This window comes from Rhinatrema bivittatum, chromosome 2 (assembly GCF_901001135.1).
Source record: "Rhinatrema bivittatum chromosome 2, aRhiBiv1.1, whole genome shotgun sequence".
Lineage (NCBI taxonomy): Eukaryota > Metazoa > Chordata > Amphibia > Gymnophiona > Rhinatrematidae > Rhinatrema > Rhinatrema bivittatum.
In genome coordinates this window covers 486,345,032-486,366,456 of record NC_042616.1, presented here as the reverse complement: position 1 = coordinate 486,366,456, position 21,425 = coordinate 486,345,032, and the positions used below count along the sequence as shown (strand labels likewise).

General features: G+C 43.0%; 1 protein-coding gene across 7 annotated transcripts in view; it reads right to left on the bottom strand.

Moving 5' to 3' along the window:
* RIPK1 (receptor interacting serine/threonine kinase 1) overlaps positions 1-21,425 on the bottom strand; it is a 210,465-nt gene that overhangs the window by 171,561 nt on the left and 17,479 nt on the right. Inside the window, exons 1-2 of one of the 7 annotated variants that reach the window (XM_029590542.1) lie at positions 19,074-19,173; positions 1,740-1,882 (exon numbers count right to left, since the gene is read on the bottom strand). The gene's annotated coding sequence lies outside the window, so the exon portion shown is untranslated. Of the gene's footprint in view, positions 1-1,739; positions 1,883-16,778; positions 16,943-17,273; positions 17,406-17,512; positions 17,698-19,073; positions 19,174-21,425 lie in introns of those variants that run through there. The other 6 variants (XM_029590538.1, XM_029590540.1, XM_029590541.1 and 3 more) reach the window with 6 other exon arrangements.

Sequence of the window (21,425 nt, the reverse complement as noted above, 5' to 3'; positions counted from 1 at the left end):
TGAATCGGTACAAGACAGTCTTGATGAATAAAGAGGAGTAAACAATCATAAAAAGCGCAGGAAAATAAATAGAGTGGTGGATACATTCATTAAACTATGGGAATGGGTGCGTACACTTGGGAAAATAATCCAAGGAGCAGCATTAGAAACAAATCGAGAAGTAGATTACATGAGTAAACTTTTAACAACGCCTAAAATAATGTTTGGCATCCGGGTGTGTGGAGACAAGATTATCGAAGAACTAGCTAATGGAAGACTGAAATCAGAATCTTTAACACACTTATTGAATGCTCATGACTGGCATTCAATAAATAAATAAAGTAGCATGCCCATCATGAGCATTCAATAAAAATTACAATACTACTGGTGCAATGGGCTTTATTTGCCCAAATTCAAAATTTAGATCTATTTCCAGCAGGAAATTATTCAACAACTTTGGCAAATTAAAAAAAAGCATATCAAAAGTCCATCTCATAAAAACTGTATACCCTTCTTTACATGGCTTTGTAAAATGATGCCTGCTTTGAATATTGCAATACATTATTCCTTTATGATATTCAAACCACCTTCATGACTGATACCATTGGGATGGGGCACAGAGACCACACACTAACATCAACAAGGAGATTAAATAAAGCGCTTGCCCATGCCCCGAACCCTAAAGACACCTTTTTTTTTTTTTTTTTTTTATAAATCTTTCTAAATGCTATTTTGGCCATAAGCGCCATAAGAATGAGAAACAGATTTTAAAAATACAAATTTATTCTGCATATTGTAAATCATGCTTTTGCTAACAATAGAGTCTAGTTTAGGTTCATTTTGCTATGGTAATATATTTTTTTAGGAAGTAAAAAGCTAAGAGCCTAGTTCAAGTAAGTTTTTACCCATAAAGAACCAGAAAAAATTCTTAGTGAATCAGGCCCTATATATTTTATCTTCATAACACACTTTGCATTGCCTTTACTCACGTCTAAAGAAGAAAACACATCTAACATGATCATTGCCATCGTATCTGCATTACTCAGATTAGAAGCTACAATCTCCACTCTACCTCTCCTGTGATATAGAAACATAACAGCAGAAATCTAATGTGCCCATCCTTCCAACTAATTTAGCTTTTCAATTCCCATCACTCCTCAGACATGCCCTGCGTTTGTCCCATGCTTTCTTGAATTCAAATACTGTTTTTGTCTCTATCACATCCACTATAATCTAAACATGCTTATGGGACCTAGGAGGCACCAAAACTATGGAGAGTTTGATAACCCTAATCGCAATGGAGAGGGTGAGTTGTCTCACAGAAACCACTGCATGATGATTATGTATCATAACCGTATAGAGCACCGAAAGCAATGGAAACATCTGTAATGAATAAATTATCCATGGAGAAATGTGTGTACGTCACTATAAGACAGACAGCAAGAATAAAAGGGAGTAATGTCCACGTAGAGAGCATATTGGTTTAATGTACGTGTGGCCCAAAGATGGGGGACTTTCAACGTGAAAGGTGTGAAGAAAAGGCTGAGAAAAAGTAATCAGTCTATTGTTAAATTTCATAACCTATAAGTGCCTTAAGGAAAAAGTACTTTTCAAAAAGCAAACACCTCTAAAATGTCATAAAGAAAGCAACAGCAGCTCTATGAAAGCAGCTTCAGCAAGCAAAAAGAAAAGCAGGCAGAAGAGCGTGCGCTCATAGTATAACACAAAATGTTTCTTAGTCTGCTAGTTTGTGAACCTACCAGTACAGTGGTTAAACAGCAGTTTCCGCTCACTCTTCAGAAGGCCCTCCTTCTCCTATCACATGAACATCCAGGGCTTCCTCCAGGCATCCATTTGGCAGCACTCTCACCTCAGGAAGAGATGCAAAATCCTACCAGTCACCCTACAGAAGCCAAAAATATTTTAGATGAATCAACCCCTTTGATTTTAAGGCAATATTAATTTTTCTTGAAGCTAAGTTTGATGGTTCTCTCTGTACTGCCTCTCCATAAAGAAACAAACACAGGCATTGAATAGTCCCCTCTTGGGTGGACAATTTGTAGAATGCCTTTGACTCTGAAGGCTTATGAAAGCCCTCTCTCCTGAAAGTATAACTATACCCCATTAATAACCACACGGTGAATACACAGGTGGCACTGGGTAAGAACATCCATGCACATCCGATGACTGCAAGAACAAAAATCTATTGCCTCGTCTTTTAATGCTTTTCACCTGCTTTGATAACACAGTAACATTCGTCATACAGAGGACACGTCTGTAGATAAAGAACATTTGGCCCACCCAGAGTGCTAGGTCACATCCACTGCTTCTTCCGCTAAATCCTCTCACTTCAGCGTAAAACTCAATCAGGTTTGTTTGACAAACTCCACCTGCCCCCAAATCCATGTGGTTCAGGGTCCTATAATCTACATGCTTAAAAGGTACAACTGCACTATCATTTCCTTTAGGACTCTTTCCATTCTAGTTAAAATTCCAAAAAGAGGTTAAAAGCATGGTTCTTTGCAGAAGCCTCTGCTTCTTGATGGTGGGCTCTCATGACTATTTTATTAAAATCTTTTTTAGTTACTACCTATTACCCATTTTCATATGATGGGCTGGTTGTTTTAAAACCGTATGCATTCAGATCAAACTATACTGAATTCATCTTGACACAATGAACTGCTATTACACTGAACTTTTTATTTATTGATCTATCTTATATTGTTTGGTTGTGTTGATTGTATCATTTGACTAACATTTATGATGTTCTGATTATCTTATGCTAAAGGCCATCATGTCCTACTGCCTTATATGTAGGGGCCTTCATTTTTGTTTTTTTCCCAGGAATATATCAGGGTTTATTTTCACAAGAAAAAAAATGGAATAAAAAGAGTGTAAAAACATTACTCATCATTTTTCCAGGCTAACATCAGAGCAAGAAGGAGTGGGGACAAAAAGAGAGATGGGATGCTTAAAGAGAAAGGGGAGAGGTCAGATGAGGAGGCAGGAGAGAAAAAAGGAGAGGTATGTCCTCAAGAAAATGCGGACCTGACATAATGTACAGTATTAAGTTGGGCCTACCGAGTCTTTGGTTTTTATTGTGCAGAGCAGGGGCATGGGTACAGACAAGGAGTGGTGGCAGCAGTGAGAAGAAAGATCAAGAGGGGGGTGGGAACAGTGGCAAGGAGGAGGGGGCAGAAAGCAGAGAAGAGGAAACAAAAACAATAACCAGGATTCTCTTCTTAGCCCCCTCCTCTCTCTTCCTACCGCCAACCCCTCCTCCCCCCTCCCTCCTCATCCCTTCTCCTTTAGGTCCTCCTCTCGCCCTAAACCCCACCGTGTTCACTCTCATCCCAGCCCCATCCTCTCCCCAACCTTGCCCCCAACTACCCTTCCTTCCTAAAACCCCTCACTCACACCCTCATTTCTTCATTCTGACCAACACCTCCCAATCCCCTCACGCTTTTACTCCCTTCTCAAAATTCCCTCATCCACCTGCTTCACTCACCCACCTTCATGCTCCTAAAGAATCGCGGGCTGAGCAGAGCCTTGGATCTTTTTCTGCTTCACCAGTGTTCAGTAGCTGGATTATGTTATTCAGATGCCAGCACCCAAGGAGAAAAAGAGGGACCGAGGTGCTGCAAGGCCCAGTATCCTCCAATTTTAGGAGCACAGAGGGTCGAGTGATCAAGATCAGGGCAGGGATAGCGGCAGCAGCCGCCGCCAGGGAGGGATAATAGCGCCAGACCAATGAGACTTCACTTGTTCTGTTGCCATGGCCCCTGCGGCTCCCCCCACTTACGATGTCTATGTCAGAAAAATCCAGAACTTTACAGGTGAAAAAAAAATCGGGTTAAACCGAAAATGAAGTTCCCCACTTATATTCTGTCATTTGGGTAATTGCTTACTCCTTCGAAAATGGCTTGCAATTATTTGACAATCAATTAAGCCTCTGTATCCTAGTTCTGACACTGAAACACCTGCTGCCAGTAATAAACTTTCAACAGGGCACAATATCAGAAATTTAACTCTCTAGCTATAGATTAGCAGCACCTCAAAATGTTTTGAAATATTTCTTATACTTCTGTGACATTTTCACCTTTCCAGTGATTTTGTTTAGTTGCGGCTTATTTCTCTGGTGCTGGTCTCCCACTGATACTTAAACAGAGGAAGAGCTGTTTCTTTTTGGACATCTCGGTACAGCAGTGGCTTTGCTAAAAATAAACTCAGGACCTACAGAACAAAAAGATTTTTTTTTTTTTAAATGTCAATATCTTTCTACAATTTAATCTGTGCAATTGGCTTTGCCTAGCTCAGGGCTTCGCAAACCTGTCCTGATGACCCATCCACTAGTCAGTTTTGCAGAATATCCACTATGCACATGCATGAGATAAAATGACATTTACTGAGTCTCCAATGTAGGAAATATTTCTCATGCATATTCACTGCAAGGATCCTGAAAACCCGTGGATCACCAAGACAAGTTTGGAAAGCTCTGGTTTAGATTTCTCCTTTATTTTTTTTTCCAGTTACATGTATAACACTTCCACATTTACAGTATATAAGAGGTGGAAAAATCTTACATGCAGGATTGTCTGAGCAACTAGAATTTAATTCCTGGGGCCTGCACAGGAGATGATCATTGGTCACTGGGTGAGCTGAACTGAATAGGATGTGAGAGGAGGACTTGGTGCTGCAGCTGGCACAACCCTGGCAAAGAAAGAAGTCACTGAGTAGATTGAGAGGAGACTTACGGTAAGTTAGTAATAAGGGTAGAAAAAGGCTGGGGAAAGACAGAGGGAATAAGGTAGGAAAAACAAAAACCTGGAATATGGAGGGAAGAGGTAAAGTGGCTGGAAAAAGAGCCTGAGAAAAGGAAAGAATATCAAAAAGCAAATGCCTGCCTGAGTCTGCTTCCAGAACCAAGAAGGCTGGAATATTGGTTACTTGCCTGCATTTTATAGACTGTCGCCCCAATTCTCTTGTACTCTCTCCACTTTACTCCCCCAAACTCTCCCCCCTCAAGAATTTTCTCCCTCCAGATTTTCTCCACTCACACTCTTTTGTATTTACTCTATTTCCATGTTCTCTCCCCTCTCCAATCATCCAAGTCTCCTCTTTTCCCTCCTCACTCTCTCTTCTCATGCTTTCCCCACTGCCTGCGCCCCTGCACCAGCACAGCAAACAGTATAGTCAGGAACTAGGAAGAGAGGGATACAGAATGAGCAGCAGAACAGCTGCAGCAATGGAAAAACTGACATAGCAGCCTCCAGTTTAATGGGACAGGCCCTGCTAGGCTGCTCTGGCTGCATTCTCCACTCTTCAGCCCAAGAGCGGAGACGCTCGCTGGGGGAGCTGAAGGTCAGTAAGGGCTGCACTTTAGTCCCCACCGATATCATGTGTCACAGACAAACTGATAAGTGCATTTCCTTTTACAAAATGCCCTAAAAAGTGTACAGGGGAAAAAAAAAAGGTAAATAATAAAGAAAAAAAATTAATATTTTCCCTGGTTCTTATCAATTTTACTTGGTACATAACTTTTCAAAATAAATGCCTCCCATGAAATTGAGCAGAACCTCTAGAAACAAATAATTAGAAGCCTCAATAATTATTTTTTCCTTGCAAGAGCTCAAAAATATATCCCATGACTGTTAAGGGAAGGAATTAAAAAAAAGCAGCAATATTCTTTGGGCAAAGTATTTTCCACTTATCTGGAGCCAGTGACTCATCACAAGAATTGTGCCCTACTAATTTACAGTAGTTTGTTCCTTTCCAGACTTGTGCAAGCAGCCCCTTAAATATGTTGCACAATGCTTCCTGAATGAGGCCGCCACTTCCTTTCCTGCTCATCATGCTCAGCCATGAACATCTGACAAATAAATAAGAGAGAAACAGATTGGCAGGTCCTCTTTTTGGCATCTGTCTCCCATTTGTAGGGAAATGAAGGCTGAGTACCAGGGTCTGAACCGGGCTCACCAAGCATGTTAACAGGCCATCTTTAAGTGCTTCTCTTTTATGTCCAGCAAGTCTTATTTACTTTGTGCAATATTAAGCACACAACTTATTGCTTTACTTGGAAAGGTCATTCGTGAAAAACGAATTTAATTTTCAGATCAAAGCTATTTTTGTAGCCCCCCCCCCCCCCCTTGAACAGGCTATTTTTCTGCTAGATATTAAAAGGAAAATCTTCAAAATAGGGGTCAGTTAGTGAGTTTCAATATCATACAATTCACCCTGATTTTAGTGACCGACTCATGTTAGTCTTGTTGCTGGTCATTTAGAAACTAATATGTTAAGTTTTTTAACTTGATGACTAGTTAAGACTTTAAAAAAAACCCCAAATAATTTAAAATCCCTTAAATTGAGAGACATACCTATGCCTTAATCTTTTAAAAACTTTAGCTACTTAAAACAAAAAGTTGCTGACAAAAGTCCAGCAGTGAGCTGGGGGCTATCCAGTCTTTTGCACTGAATGCCACATGTACAACCGTCTCTATCTGTTGGTGAAAGGTTGTGTGTGTGCACCTGGTGCAAAGTGCTCCTGACCCTCAGAAAACAAGTCTGATCTCTGGATGCCAGAGTGGTAGACCTGGAGGAACTGAGGCAGACAGAGAGTAGAGGAGACCTTCAAGGACATAGTAGAGCGGTTTCAAACTTCAGTCCAGCAGCACTTATGATGTTTTGGAGAAGCAGGGTCACTTGGCAGGAGACCATCACCATGGTGTGGCAGAAAGTGATCCTGTAGCTAGGACCTGCCCTCCAGGTGTTGCCTTATCCTCTCGCACAGAGGATGTGTCTCCAGAGACGTGCGCTCAGGAATGATGGGTTAGAATGGCAGTTATAGTAGGTGATTTGATCATTAGAAATGTAGATAGTTGGGTGGCTGGTGGGCATGAGGATCGCTTAGTAACTTGCCTGCCTGGTGTTAAGGTAATGGACCTCACGCACCACACAGATAGATTTTAGAGAGTGCTGGGGAGGAGCAGATTGTCATTGTACATGTGGGCACCAATTTCACAGGAAAGTGCAGGAGGGAGGTTCTGGAGACTAAATTTAGGCTCTTAGGAAACTGAAATCCAGAACCTCCCTATTCCACACACAGGATCCCAGAGGCAGGCTGAGCTCCAGAGTTTCAATGTGTGGATGAGATTATGGTGCGGGGAAAGAGGGTTTTTAATTTGTTAGGAACTGGGGAGGGGGGAGCCTATTCTGAAGGAATGGGCTCCATTTTACCCAGAGCTGAACCAGGCTGCTGGTGCTAACCTTTAAAAAGGAGACAGAGAAGTTTTTAAACTAGAAGATGTGGAAATGATGTATCTTTAAAGGATACTAGCAAAACAGGGATGTTGGGGCATCCTGATAGAGAGGTTGTATTAAATGCTAAAGTAATCCGGCAACCTTTAAGTAAAGAGCAGAAAGAGCAAAAGATACCAAATTAGCCCTGCCCACTGACAAGCAGATTGTTAATGCAAACAAATGCATGATGGGAATTCTGCACACAAAAACTTAGAATTCTGCAAACTTTATATTGGTCAAAAAAAACATTGTCATGTAAATTGTGTTAAGTAATACATTTTAAATTAATTCGGAAAAAAAGTTAATTAAAGATGCAGAATTTCCCTAGAAATTCACTGTAAGAGTGTCCCTTCCACTCGCTCTCCCCTACTCCCCTAGCTACTTTGCCCTCTCAGGCCCCAACTTCTCCACCTGTCAGTATCTCTCCCCTCCACCTCTAGGCTCAACCCCTTCCACTCTATTAACAGTCCCAGAGTTTGACCCCTCTTCTCAGTACTGCCCCTCGCACAGACTCCCCCTCTGTCCCTCCCTCTCTCACACACTCTCATACAGGCTCCCTCACTCTTTCACACACATCCCTTCATATAGGGCCCTCTCTCTTGCATACACACACACAAGCTCCCTTTCTCTCACACATACATCCTCACACAGGTTACCTATGTCTCTCTCACACACACCCCTTCACACAGGCTTTGTCTCACACATACACAACCCCTTCACACAGGCTACCACCCTCACATACTCACGATCCCTTTATCATACACACTAGCTCCCAATCTCTCACACACATACACACTCCTTCACAATCTCCTCATATAGGCTCCCTCTCTCTAAAACCCATACTCAAGCATCCCCCCTGCTCTCTCTCTCACCCTCCCCCACACTTTCTCTCTCACCGGGGCCTTTATGTTCGCCGCGAACAGAGTACGTCCCGCGGCACACGCAGGCCTTAGTCTTCGTGCACTCCGTTCGCGGCATGCCGGGGTCTCCTCTGCTATTTTCTGGGCAGAAAATGGCAATTCTGCACTCCGCAGTAGCGCAGAACTCCCCCAGGAAAGCCAGAAAGATGCTTGGCTGCATAGGGAGAGGAATGATTAGCAGAAGAAGGGAGGTGATATTGCCCCTCACCTCACTGGGAACAATGTACAATTCTGGAGACCACATCTTCAAAAGGCTATAAACAGGATGGAGTCAGTCCAGAGGGTGGCTACTAAAATGGTCAATGGTCTTCATTCTAAAGCATATGTGGACAGACTAAAGATCTAAACATGTATACCCTAGAGGAATTTGTTGCCAGAGGATGTGGTAAAAGTGTAGCTGGGTTTAAAAAAAAGGTTTGGACAAGTTCCTGGAAGAAAAGTCCATAACAAATGTTGCCATGTTGGGTGGGTCCAAGGATACATCAAGCCCAGCATCCTGCTTCCAACAGTGGTCAATCCAGAGCGCAAGTACCTGGCAGGATTCTTAAGCTCAACAGATTCCATGCTACTTTTCCCTGGAATAAGCAGTGAATTTCCCCAAGTCCACCTTAATAATGGGTTCCTTTTATATCATATCCAACTTACTATAAAATATTAAAAATAACCATAAACACAGCAAAAAAATAACACAGCAGCATAAAACACTAGGCCCAGAAAATAACTTACCATAGAGTACTTGATTAATATATATGAAATAACAAATGAAGCATAAAAATAAAACACACAAACTTGCACATACTAAAATAGATCAAGTGTCAAACTGTAGCCTAGACCAGTGGTTCTCAACTTTTTTCCCCCCCATCATGACACACCTGACAGGCCACGCTCACATTGACACACTACTCATTACAATTCACGGCAGAAATAAAAAATAAAGGCCCAGTATTATTTTTAATGTTAAGAATGACACAAGGGAAAGATACGTATTCTGTCTGAACAGAAATTGCATAAATAGTAAACATCCCACACCAAAATAGCACCAATTTCCAGTACTCAAACAGTAAACACCTAACCTAAAAAAAAAAAAAAGGCAACACTGAAAATATTACACAGGCCTTAAGACACCAATACACCTCCTACTAGGAAAACGGACCAAGTCAGGCTGTTAAAGAGCCCTACACAGAAATTACACACCAGCAGAAAACCTCACCTGAATCACATGTGCCGACCCTCACCTAACAAAGAATAGAGAGACCAAAACGCATAACTAGAAGCATGCAGACAAAAACAATTGGAAAACGCAACAAGCCAGAGTATCTGTATGCAGTGTAATAAACGAAACATCACCAGTCCTTATAAGACAAATCAAGAAATATAAAATCAATAGCAGCAAAACCATACGAACAAAAAGAACAGATTTCAAACAGCTGATGAATGGAATATCCAATAATTAAAAAACTCATATAAAAAATTTTAGATACCAATAAAATATTTCAAAATAGCAGTAACAAAGGCTCAATAACGAAAAATAAGGAAACAAAAAATGTTTTGCTCTGCATACCTAGGAACATATGATATCCAGGTGTCCTGAGATTGTTTTGAATTAGCAGGGGAGGGATGGTTTGCTTGCAACTTTCTCCTCTCTCTCTCTCACACTGGCTCTCAATCCCTGGCATATACACATGTTTTTTCTCTCTCACTTATATAGGCTCTTAATTACACATTTACATACATGCTATGTATGTAAATGTGTAATTAAGAAAGGTGAAAAGAAGGCAAAATGATTACCGGCATGGTTGAAAGGGGAGGGGAAAAGAAGCTATTTTAGCCAAAAGATCTTCATTCAAAAACTGGAAGAAGGATCCAACAGAAAAAAATAGGATAAAGCATAAACATATATAGGATAAAAATAGGATAAAGCATGAAATATATATGTCTTTCTTCCCCTTTTTATGCCCTGCCTTATCTACCCAACACCCCCTTTCTCTACACTATCTCTAATTTCCCCTTTTTATGTCCTTACTGTAAATACCATTCCATACTTTTGCTCTTAATTGCACCTGAAGCGCTTTCTCCCCTCTCTTATCACTCCTAATTATAACTCCATCTCCTCCTAACCTGTCCCTAACCTCTTACCTAATTTCCTAAAATCCCTTTACTTTCCAGCTCTGTTTAACCCAGCTCAGTTAATCCTAAATGATAGTTCTGTTTTAAAAGATTCTACTTGTTTTATGTTCAAATATATATATTCTTACTTTTGTTAATTGTATAATGTTTATTTAATCCTGTTAAATGTATAACGCTCCAGCGTAAGTTCCTGTTCATTGTACACCGACGTGATATCTTTGATGAGCGGCGGTATATAAAAAACTTTAAATAAATAAATAAATAAATAAACGTTGGCAAGTTAAACGTAAGACATTGATAAGACAAGCTAAGAGAGATTTTGAAAAGTTGGCCGTAGAGGCAAAAACTCACAGTAAAAACTTTTTAAAATATATCCAAAGCAGAAAGCCTGTGAAGGAGTCAGTTGGACCATTAGATGATCGAGGGGTTAAAGGGGCACTTAGAGAAGATAAGGCCATCGCGGAAAGATTAAATGATTTCTTTGCTTTGGTGTTTACTGAAGAGGATGTTGGGGAGGTACCTGTACTGGAGAAGGTTTTTCATGGGTAATGATTCAGATGGACTGAATCAAATCACGGTGAACCTAGAAGATGTGGTAGACCTGATTGACAAACTGAAGAGCAGTAAATCACCTGGACCGGATGGTATATACCCCAGAGTTCTGAAGGAACTAAAAAATGAAATTTCAGACCTATTAGTAAATATTTGTAACCTATCATTAAAATCATCCATTGCACCTGAAGACTGGAGGATAGCAAATGTAACCCTAATATTTAAAAAGGGCTCCAGGGGCAATCCGGGAAACTACAGACCGGTTAGCCTGACTTCAGTGCCAGGAAAAATAGTGGAAAGTGTTCTAAACATCAAAATCACAGAACATATAGAAAGACATGGTTTAATGGAACAAAGTCAGCATGGCTTTACCCAAGGCAAGTCTTGCCTCACAAATCTGCTTCATTTTTTTGAAGGAGTTAATAAACATGTGGAAAAAGGTGAACCGGTAGATGTAGTATACTTGGATTTTCAGAAGGCATTTGACAAAGTTCCTCATGAGAGGCTTCTAGGAAAAGTAAAAAGTTATGGGATAGGTGGCGATGTCCTTTCGTGGATTGCAAACTGGCTAAAAGACAGGAAACGGAGAGTAGGATTAAATGGACAATTTTCTCAGTGGAAGGGAGTGGGCAGTGGAGTGGCTCAGGGATCTGTATTGGGACCCTTACTTTTCAATATATTTATAAATGATCTGGAAAGAAATACGACGAGTGAGATAATCAAATTTGCAGATGACACAAAATTATTCAGAGTAGTTAAATCACAAGCAAATTGTGATACATTGCAGGAAGACCTTGTGAGACTGGAAAATTGGGCATCCAAATGGCAGATGAAATTTAATGTGGATAAGTGCAAGGTGATGCATGTAGGGAAAAATAACTCATGCTATAGTTACACAATGTTGGGTTCCATATTAGGTGCTACGACCCAAGAAAGATCTAGGCGTCATAGTGGATAACACATTGAAATCGTCTGTTCAGTGTGCTGCAGCAGTCAAAAAAGCAAACAGAATGTTGGGAATTATTAGAAAGGGAATGGTGAAAAAAACGGAAATATCATAATGCCTCTATCACTCCATGGTGAGACCGTACCTTGAATACTGTGTACAATTCTGGTCATCGCATCTCAAAAAAGATATAATTGCGATGGAGAAGGTACAGAGATGGGCTACCAAAATGATAAGGGGAATGGAACAGCTCTCCTATGAGGAAAGACTAAAGAGGTTAGGACTTTTCAGCTTGGAGAAGAGACGGCTGAGGGGGGATATGATAGAGGTGTTTAAAATCATGAGAGGTCTAGAACGGGTGGATGTGAATCGGTTATTTACTCTTTCGGATAATAGAAAGACTAGGGGGCACTCCATGAAGTTAGCATGTGGCACATTTAAAACTAAATCGGAGAAAGTTCTTTTTTACTCAATGCACAATTAAACTCTGGAATTTGTTGCCAGAGGATGTGGTCAGTGCAGTTAGTATAGCTGTGTTTAAAAAAAGATTGGATAAGTTCTTGAAGGAGAAGTCCATTACCTGCTATTAAGTTCACTTAGAGAATAGCCACAGCCGTTAGCAACGGTAACATGGAATAGACTTAGTTTTTGGGTACTTGCCAGGTTCTTATGTCCTGGATTGGCCACTGTTGGAGACAGGATGCTGGGCTTGATGGACCCTTGGTCTGACCCAGTATGGCATGTTCTTATGTTCTATGTCTTTTCACGCTTACATACACAGGCTTTCACTCTCACACATGCTGTTTTTCTCTCACACAGACTCATTTATATGCTTACACACATGCTCTCTCATTTACACACAGGCTTTCAATTACATACTACATACTCACATGCTCCCTCACCTAAACCAGCTTTCAGTCGCACACGCTCTCTCTTACAGGTCTATCCTGTAAAGTGCGTCCGCGGTTTCCCCGTTCCTTACCCGCTTTCTACTCACTTTCTGGCCGCGTTAGCCCTTCCTGCGATCCCCAATCCCCTTTCAATTTCTCTTTATTAAATTTTTCACAAATTACAAAGATAATTTAACACTTTGTAGTGCAATACATTAGCAGACATAGCACATTGATGTTATACGATACAAATGCAAACATAAGTTTATAAGAAATATTTTTTCATCTCATCTTTGTGCATGACATTACTAAAACAAAGAGGTAATACTTGCAAAAGGCTTCTGTGCAAAGATTTAAATAGGGATTTCCAAAATGTATTCTACCAATAAAAATTGTATAAGATACAGCCATTAATCTTTATTGACCTCTTTACCGTTTTCTTCATTCAGAACCTGTTGTTTTGCCTTCAAAAACTCTTTTAACTGATTTGTTTCAAAGAAAATATATGTTATTCCTCGAAGTTTTAACATACACTTACATGGGTATTTTATTTTCATTATAGCACCTAATGCCTCAACTTCAGGTTTTAACAATAAAAAGGCCTTTCGGCGTACCTGAGTACACCTTGCTAGGTCAGGGAATAGCCTGACCTTATTACCTAGAAAATTAATATCCATATTTTAAAATATTCCATAGAACATCACAAAGAATTCCCCAAAGAATTCTTCAACTTTAACTCCTTGGCAGCCCAAAAGTACAAAATGCAATTCCCAACCTCCTGACAGTCTTAAAAGCTATACACAACCCCACACAGAAGTTATCTGCCTCTGCCTATATTAGGCTATGTATATTGTATTTCTTTGTTTAACCCCATATATTCATTTCCAAGTTATTCTTCCTGTTCTCTGTAAGACATTTGCTTGTCACTGTTATTGTTATTGTTCAAAATGTAAACCGAATTGATCAGTAATTCTGTTATTGGAAAGTCGGTATAGAAAAGTTCTAAATAAATAAATAAATATGCTTTCATCACCAAATTCTTTTCTTGTTCAGATTGGAACGTAATCAAAAGTGTAAAGTGTGTGAGTATCTCTACCTGAGATTCTTCTAGAAATCTTGTTAAATTCTGAAAATCTATGGGGTTTCTTTCTATATTATCATTAGAAGTTTGCTTATTAGATAATTGGACAATTTTCTTTATCTCTGGTATATTATCTGATGGAATTTTTAAATTTTCCATCAAATATTTCTTAAAAGTAATAAGCAATGATTCTTCTTTAATTTTTGGAAAGTTTAAAACCCGGATATTCAAGAATTTAATGGAATTTTCTAAAAACTCCATTTTTCTAGATGTTGCTAGCTTGTCTCGGGTAATAACTGATGACAAGTCTCTCAATCCCTTTACTTCCTCTCCTAGAGATTGTATCTGCACACACTGGTCTGTAAGAATTTTCTGATGATCTTGTGATACAAAATCTAACTTCTGGGAAACATTTCTTAAAATTAAAGACTGTTCTTGAATGCTAACAGACAACTTTCTGATCATGTCCGCCAAGGACTCTATGGACACAGCTGTTAGTTCTTTAATCCCTTCGTCCTCTACTACCCCAGGTTTACCTTCTGGTGTAGAGGACCTAACTATCACTAAATCCTCTCCACGGTCTTCAGCTGTTTGCTGTACTGTGGTAGATATATCTCCATTTCCAGCAAAAACCATGGAGGGCATTAGGGGGGAAGCTGTAAGCAGCTGGCGAGGTTCTGGGGGGCTTAAAGATATTTCGCCCGGTGATAGCGGTGTCCCTACCCCCGCTACACCAATGGGACTAGCACTCCCCTGTGGTATAGCTGATAATGCATATTCAGGAATTAGGCGTTGTTGTAACAAGGGAGCGGGTTCAGCTGGAAAAACCCGTACCTTGGCTTTTCTCTTATGAGGCATATCTTAAAGGAAAAATTTTTAACACTTAACCCAAATCCTGAAACAGCTCTTATACAAATGATTAATGCACAGCACACCTTTTATGGAGGGGTTTGGAATTTTCCAATCAAAAAACAGAAGAATAAAACAAATTATCCTTTAAAGAGTAGTCTTACGGGCCCTAAAATCCATATAATCCGGACTAAGCCGGACAAAGCCGCGCACGCCTAAGGCTTGTCAGTGGAGTTTCATCAGACACAGAATGTCTGATGAAACTCCACTTGAGAAAAAGATTCCAAACCGCCCGGTGAGCTCTCTCAGGCCGCGGATCTTATGCGCGCCTCTAGCTCCTCCCACTGGCGTCCGAATTCAAAGAAGAAATCTTTAAGCTGGCAAAACTCACGCTGCAGCAAGAAATGTCCCACACAGACTGTCTGATGAAACTCCACTTGAGAAAAAGATTCCAAACCGCACCCCCAATCCCCTTTAACCTACTCTTACCGCGTCCTTAAATCCCCGGGCAACCCCTTCCCCACGCGGCATGCATATTGCATGTAAACGATGGAATTAGCTATTCCCTACCATCCAGTAACGCGCGCCCTGATTATCGCTTTTTTACCCTGCCGTTTTGCCGCGCGTGTAACCTGCTAACTTACCGTCTACTCTTATCCCTGCGTTAGAGGCAGGGGTAAGGGTAGGCGGCAAACTTTCCCCCAGCTCCCGCTCACCTGCCCTGGCCACGTTCATGGGTGCTGGTCTCCGGGGCAACCCCAGTCCTCTCCCCTCCTCCCGAAGCAACAAAAGTGAAAAAAATCGAAAAAAAAAAGTTGCAAAAGAGAGAGGGGAGAGAGGATGGGCAATCCTACGCTCGGGACTGCCTGTCCCCTCTCCCCTCCTCCCGAGGCAAGGCGCGAAAAGCAGCCTTGCTCCGGGAGGAGGGGAGAGAGGATTGGCAGTGTAAAGCGACGAAGCGACTTACTTTTTTTGCAGCCCCCCTCCAGAGACGGACATCGGCGAGGACGACCGCGGCTCCCTACCTCCAGCTGCCCGCGAAGATAGACGCCTGCACGGGCGAAAGCGGCCCCTGTTCGTGCAATTAATTGGGCCGCTCAAGGCGTGACATCACGACATTTGGCGTCACGGCATGTGACGTCACGCCTTGAGCGGCCCAATTGCACGAACAGGGGCTGCTTTCGCCCGTGCAGGCGTCCATCTTCGCGGGCAGCTGCGGTCTTCCTCGCCGATGTCCGTCTCCGGAGGGGGGCTGCAAAAAAAGTAAGTCGCTTCATCGCTTGGTAGTCTGGGCAGCTGCCTGCATTTTCTAGCTCCTGCCTCCGTCCGACTCGGAGTACTGACTCGCTTTGATGCTATTGGTTGGAGCTGGGAAGCCACATGGGCAGGGAGGGATCAGCAGATTCTGGTGCTCTTCCTGTGCAGTGTACTGCCAATCCTCTCTCTCGCAACTTTTTTTTTTTCGATTTTTTTCGCTTTTGTTGCTTCGGGAGGAGGGGAGAGAGGGCTGACAATCCCGAGCGGAGAACTGTCCACTTCCTGGTACCTTTCATTTCAAATGACAGATACCAGCGAGTCGGTGAAGCGTTAGGCCCGGGCACCCAGGTTACCATATAGGCGCTGTATAGCGCTCTATACAGTAAAACGGGTTGCACAGACCTAACGCTTCACGGACGCTTCTTAAACTTAGCTTGCATTTGCAAGCTATTTACATACAGGATCGAGCGGTAGGTGAGCTGGACTGTGCGTGCGGCAATTGCGGGTGCGCCGGGCACTAACGCAGCTCTTCCTACCGCTCGTTACTGGATTGACCTGTTACTTATACACACAGGCTCTTAATCATACATACACATGATCTCTCTCACACACAAAGGTTCTCAATCACACATACATGCTGTCACACACACACAGGATCTCAAACACATATGCTTGCTCATTCACTCCCCACCCCTCTGAACTTGCGGCAGCAGCAGCCTCCTCCACTTTCAGCCCTCACGGAGAAAGGAGTCCCATCGGCCGCGGGGCGGGGATTGACATTGTTCCTCGTTTTACTCCCAGCCGCGCTGCTCGCCTCTCTTCTCTTCTTCGGGCTGATTCTGCCCGCACACTAGCATGGTCTCTCCTTCCCGTGCACGCACCTGCTGCTCGCCACTTCCTCTTCCACGCGGCGGGGAGAGAGCACGACGGTGCCGCCGCCTGCAGCTGTCCCGCCGCGTCCGGGCGGAGGACCGGGAAGTGTGGCGAAACACCGGTGGAGAACCGCTGGCCTAGACGGAGGCAGCCCAGCAAAATAAACCTTACTCCAAAGAGGAACTGAAAAAAAAGACAGTCTTCTAACTGTTTACAAAAACACAGGTAGCTGTCTAGTAAACGAATCTCCCTGGGCAGAGAGGGAGATAAGTCTGCCTGTAAAATGGCTACAGGAGACGGAAAAAACAAGTTTCGTTAATAATCTTCTCTACTTAAGATTTAAAAAAATAAATATTATAAGTTAGGTAGCTAATCGGAAAATTGCCCAATGAATCCTAAAAGCTACATGGGGAAACATCAATGAGTATTGTAAAATCACTATACATGGCTGCAAGGTATAAATGACGCTGAAGGTATTTCTCTCTTTGAGCAGTGCTGCTTACCGCCTGGAGCAGGCGGCAGTCCCGCGAGCTCCTGCCACGATTCGGTGGTCGGGAGGCTGGGCTTGGTTCTGCTTTCTGGCAATCTACGGGGGGGGGGGGGGGGGGAAGAGCGCAGGCGGCCGCCAGCACTTCTGGGAAAAGCGACAGCCGCCGCAGTTTCGCTTTCACTCCGACAAAGCTCGCCCTCGGCGGAAGGGGAACGGGAGGAGCAGAGCCGTAAACTTTGCACACATACGAACCTGGCCACAGAGGCATCCGCGCACCACGTCAGGGCCCCGGCCCTAGGGGCTGTCTCCGACTGCAGGCGCCAGCCGCGGCTTTCTTCCTCCTCCTCCTCCTATTGCTCCCTCTGGCACAGGCAGGAAGGCGCTGTCAGCCCGCTCACAGTCTGGTTGGGCCGCAGCGCCCTCCCATTCTGAATCCAGCTGACACAAGGCACCGCCCACTCGGGCAGTGTTGCCGGATTTAAAACGGAGTTTGTAGCCCAAAACAAGATACAGTGTAGCCCAAAACTAATCCATGGAAAGGGAGTTCCAAAGCCCAGTCTTCAAAAGACCAAATAACGGTTAACATGATGGTATTTTCAACATTATTCTCACTCGTATAGTTTACAGTATGGCAACAGGTGTTCTGTGCAAAACTGCATGCAGCAAAATTCAACAGATAGCTCATTTTGTAATTAAATTCTTAAGGTATTCACAAAGTTCTGCCCACTTCCCATGGAGCTCAACATCCTGTTTTTCTTCCCCCACGGATCTCACAATGCTACTCTTGTCTCTCTCCCCTTTAAGTAATCTGGATTTATGTTTAAAACTCATTTGACACCTCTAAAATTCAATAGCATTCCTCCAAAAATGAAGATTAAATTGAAAGAGAACTCTGCTTCTTGCATCAGTTTTAACAGATTAGACATTTTCAAATGCTCACTTGGGATTTACATGTGTAAAATGAGGATTTACACCCGTACCCTGGCTGAAATTCCAAACGTCGATATTGAGCTACCTGAATGTACATATATATTTTCATGTGTACTTTTAGCTGCATTAAAAGGGGCACTGCGGAGATTTGTTTGCAAACCTTGCAGGCATAATTTATGTTAAAAATGAATGCATGTAATGGAATACCACTATTGTGTGTATTATATGCCATCAATCAACACTCAAGTTTAAGGGTATGCATGTATTTATCTGTATCATATGCCAACATTCAAACTCTGTACACAGATATCTTTTTTCTGAAAACTAGCTGGGATTGGGCAGGCTAAAAAATCTGTGCCATATTCAAAATGTACTGATATTAACAGCAGCCTTGGCTCCTGCACTTCAGTCCTGTAGCCAGCTTTGGGCCTTCATCTGAGCATTCCCATCTCCCTCACCTCTCCCTTCAGCTGCCTGGTGCTTAGGGGTGACTCCCTATCTCCTCTACCTCATCCTACACTCTTTCTCTCTGCTCCACCCCCCACTCTCTTCCCCTCTGTCCCCCATCCCTCTCTACCTCCCACTCTTTCACCCCACACCCTCTTCTCTGTGCCCCATCTCTCTTCCCACCTCTCCTTTCTTTATTGCCCTCTATGCTTTCCATGGACAGATTTAGGATTTTTTCCACCCCTAGGCACTGATGGTGCTATGCTCCCCCTCCAATGAAAGGTTGGGCAGCAGGGGATGGGTCTAAGCCACAGACCCTGAGTTTCTTGCAGCAGCTAAGGGGTATATTCTGTAGCAAAAATGTGAAAATTCTGAGATACACTGACAGGAATTTCCCTCTTTTATAACCTTGCTTATGTTGGTATAATTTATTTACCTTTTATTGGGTGAAGAAAATCTATCTCATGAATCTGTACAGGGAAGAGATCTCATGGATGAGAAGGCCGCGAGAGGTCCAGGGATAAGGAAAGGAGGAGGACTGGCGATGGGGAAAAGTGAAGGGGGAGGGTAAGAATAGGAATCTGGGATGGAAGAAAAGCAGAGAGTGGGACAGTTCTGTGACTGAAGAAGGGGAGGGGCTGGATAAGGAAACTGAGAGCTGTTCTCTGCTGAATGAGATTCAGCACAGCTGGAAGGCTGCACCAGCCTAGTGTACCTGACCCTCTCTCTGCTTCCTGTTTGCTGCAGGTTTGGCTAAGCCCTGCAGGATCTCAAGATAAGCAGCAGCAGTGCTGGATTATAATTATAGTTTCCCTGTCCACTCTGTCTGAAAAGAAGGAAGAGCCAAGCGAGGCTCTGGCAGCCCATAAACCGAGTGCTGGGGGGGGAGCAAATGGGAAGCTCCAAGAAGATGGGAGAGCTGAGGCAGCACACAGACCTGGGGACATGGAGTGGAGACCCAGGAGGCACTGAGCAGGTCCCTCTTTGGCAGCATTGCTGCAGGGACAATCTCGCCTTTGGTCTTCGAATAGGGCCAAATGCAGACTCTGCTCCTCCCCCCCCACTCCCTGGCCCTGTTAAGACACTCTCAGAGTCCGGAGTGAAGCTGCTGCAGGCAGCAGGGCAAGGGAGGGGCTGGGGTGAAAGAGTGATTGCTGGAGGTTGACTTTGAGAGAGAGAGAGAGAGACTGGTAGGGAGGGGGTGACTGGTGAGAATGGTTGTTAAGGGGGGTGACTGGTGAGAGAGAGTCTGGTTGGGAAAAGGGGTGAATTGGTGAGAAACCTTTGAACGTACCCCTTTTGCCATCTCATCCCTCTCCTCAGGCAGCAGCTTGCCTTGAACTTCCCTTGTACTCAATACCCTCCCTTTCTCCCCCAACCCCCTTTCCTCCACCCTCCAATCCAACAGTGCTACTCTACCTCTCCTCCATCCTCCAGGAAGCTAATCCTCAGCTATCACAAGTCCAAAATATATCTCTTTCCCTGGTTGTCTTCAAATCTCTGTCTCTGGTTCCCAGGCAGCAGCAGGGTTAGGAAACTTCAGGAGGGTGAAGTGGGGGAAGGTAGCAGCTTTGGGTTCAGGACCAAGATGGAGGAAAAGTTCAGTGGTGACAATGACAACTTCAGCAGGCTTGGGAGTGTGCGCACAGAGGTTGGGCTGTGCAGGCAGACCGCTCTGTTTTCTTACAAGCAGCGCCAATCAGGCAATGAGCAGATTCAGGTAACTTTATTGGCATGACAATTTTACATGGGTTGCCAAAGTAATACACATAATAATTAAAATAAAAAGGAGAGCCTTCCAAGATGGCCGCCTGACTGGTCGCAACGTAAGGAGCCCCTGAACTTTTCTTCTTTTAAATTTTCCCCAATGCCTCATACTAAGCGTAAAGCCCGAGTAAGGGCTGGAGAGACAATCTCTACCCCCCTGGAATCATCGCAACCAACAATTGGAAGCTTCTTCACTGCTGTACCTCCGCCTACACCGGGTGAGAAGGTCGCTGGGGGAACATGCTCTGGAGCGGGAGCAGGCGTCCTTTTTGGAATTAAGAAGAGAGGCAGTACAGAAAGGAATAACTTTTAAGCTGCAATTTCCATGCAAATGTTGTTTAACGTATCAGGGGAAAAGATGTCTTTTTTGAACCTAGTCAGCTGAGAGTGTTCTTAGATTGCCAAGCTAGCCCCACATAGGCATGCTGTTAAAGGTGTAAGTTGAAATATAGCGGATGGTAACTTTCAGGTGTTCCTGATATTTTACTTTGTTAAATGCGCTCTATTTTGAAGCTCTCCATTTTCTTATATTTTCTCTACAAGCAGAGGAGTGTTATGAATACCTGTTTGTATCATTGAATATTACCAAATCTGTATTGTAGTATATTCTATTACAAGTTAATGCTTGTTAATTTATATAAATAGCATAAATAAAAAATTTTAAAAAAAAAGGAGACAGGAAAAAAAATAACAGTAAAATTAAAATTACAGGTTACAGAAAGTACAACAAGAACAAATCTCAGGTTTTTGCAGGCAAATAAAAATGTAAGCTTTGCGAGAAGTCTTTTGTGGCCTAACACCCCCTCATGTTCTCTTTACTAGAGAGTGCTTAGTCCCTTGACACAGCTCCTATTCAAGCCACCTTATCTTGTGGGGGTTTTTGGGACTTTTTTTGTAAAACTTTTACCCTTAAATCCTAACATTTAATGCTCCAGAAATCAGACCACCTCATAACGATGGCTGTATTCAGGGTTGAGAGGCTTCCGCTATGCAGATTTAGACTTGAGGCTACTTTCATTTC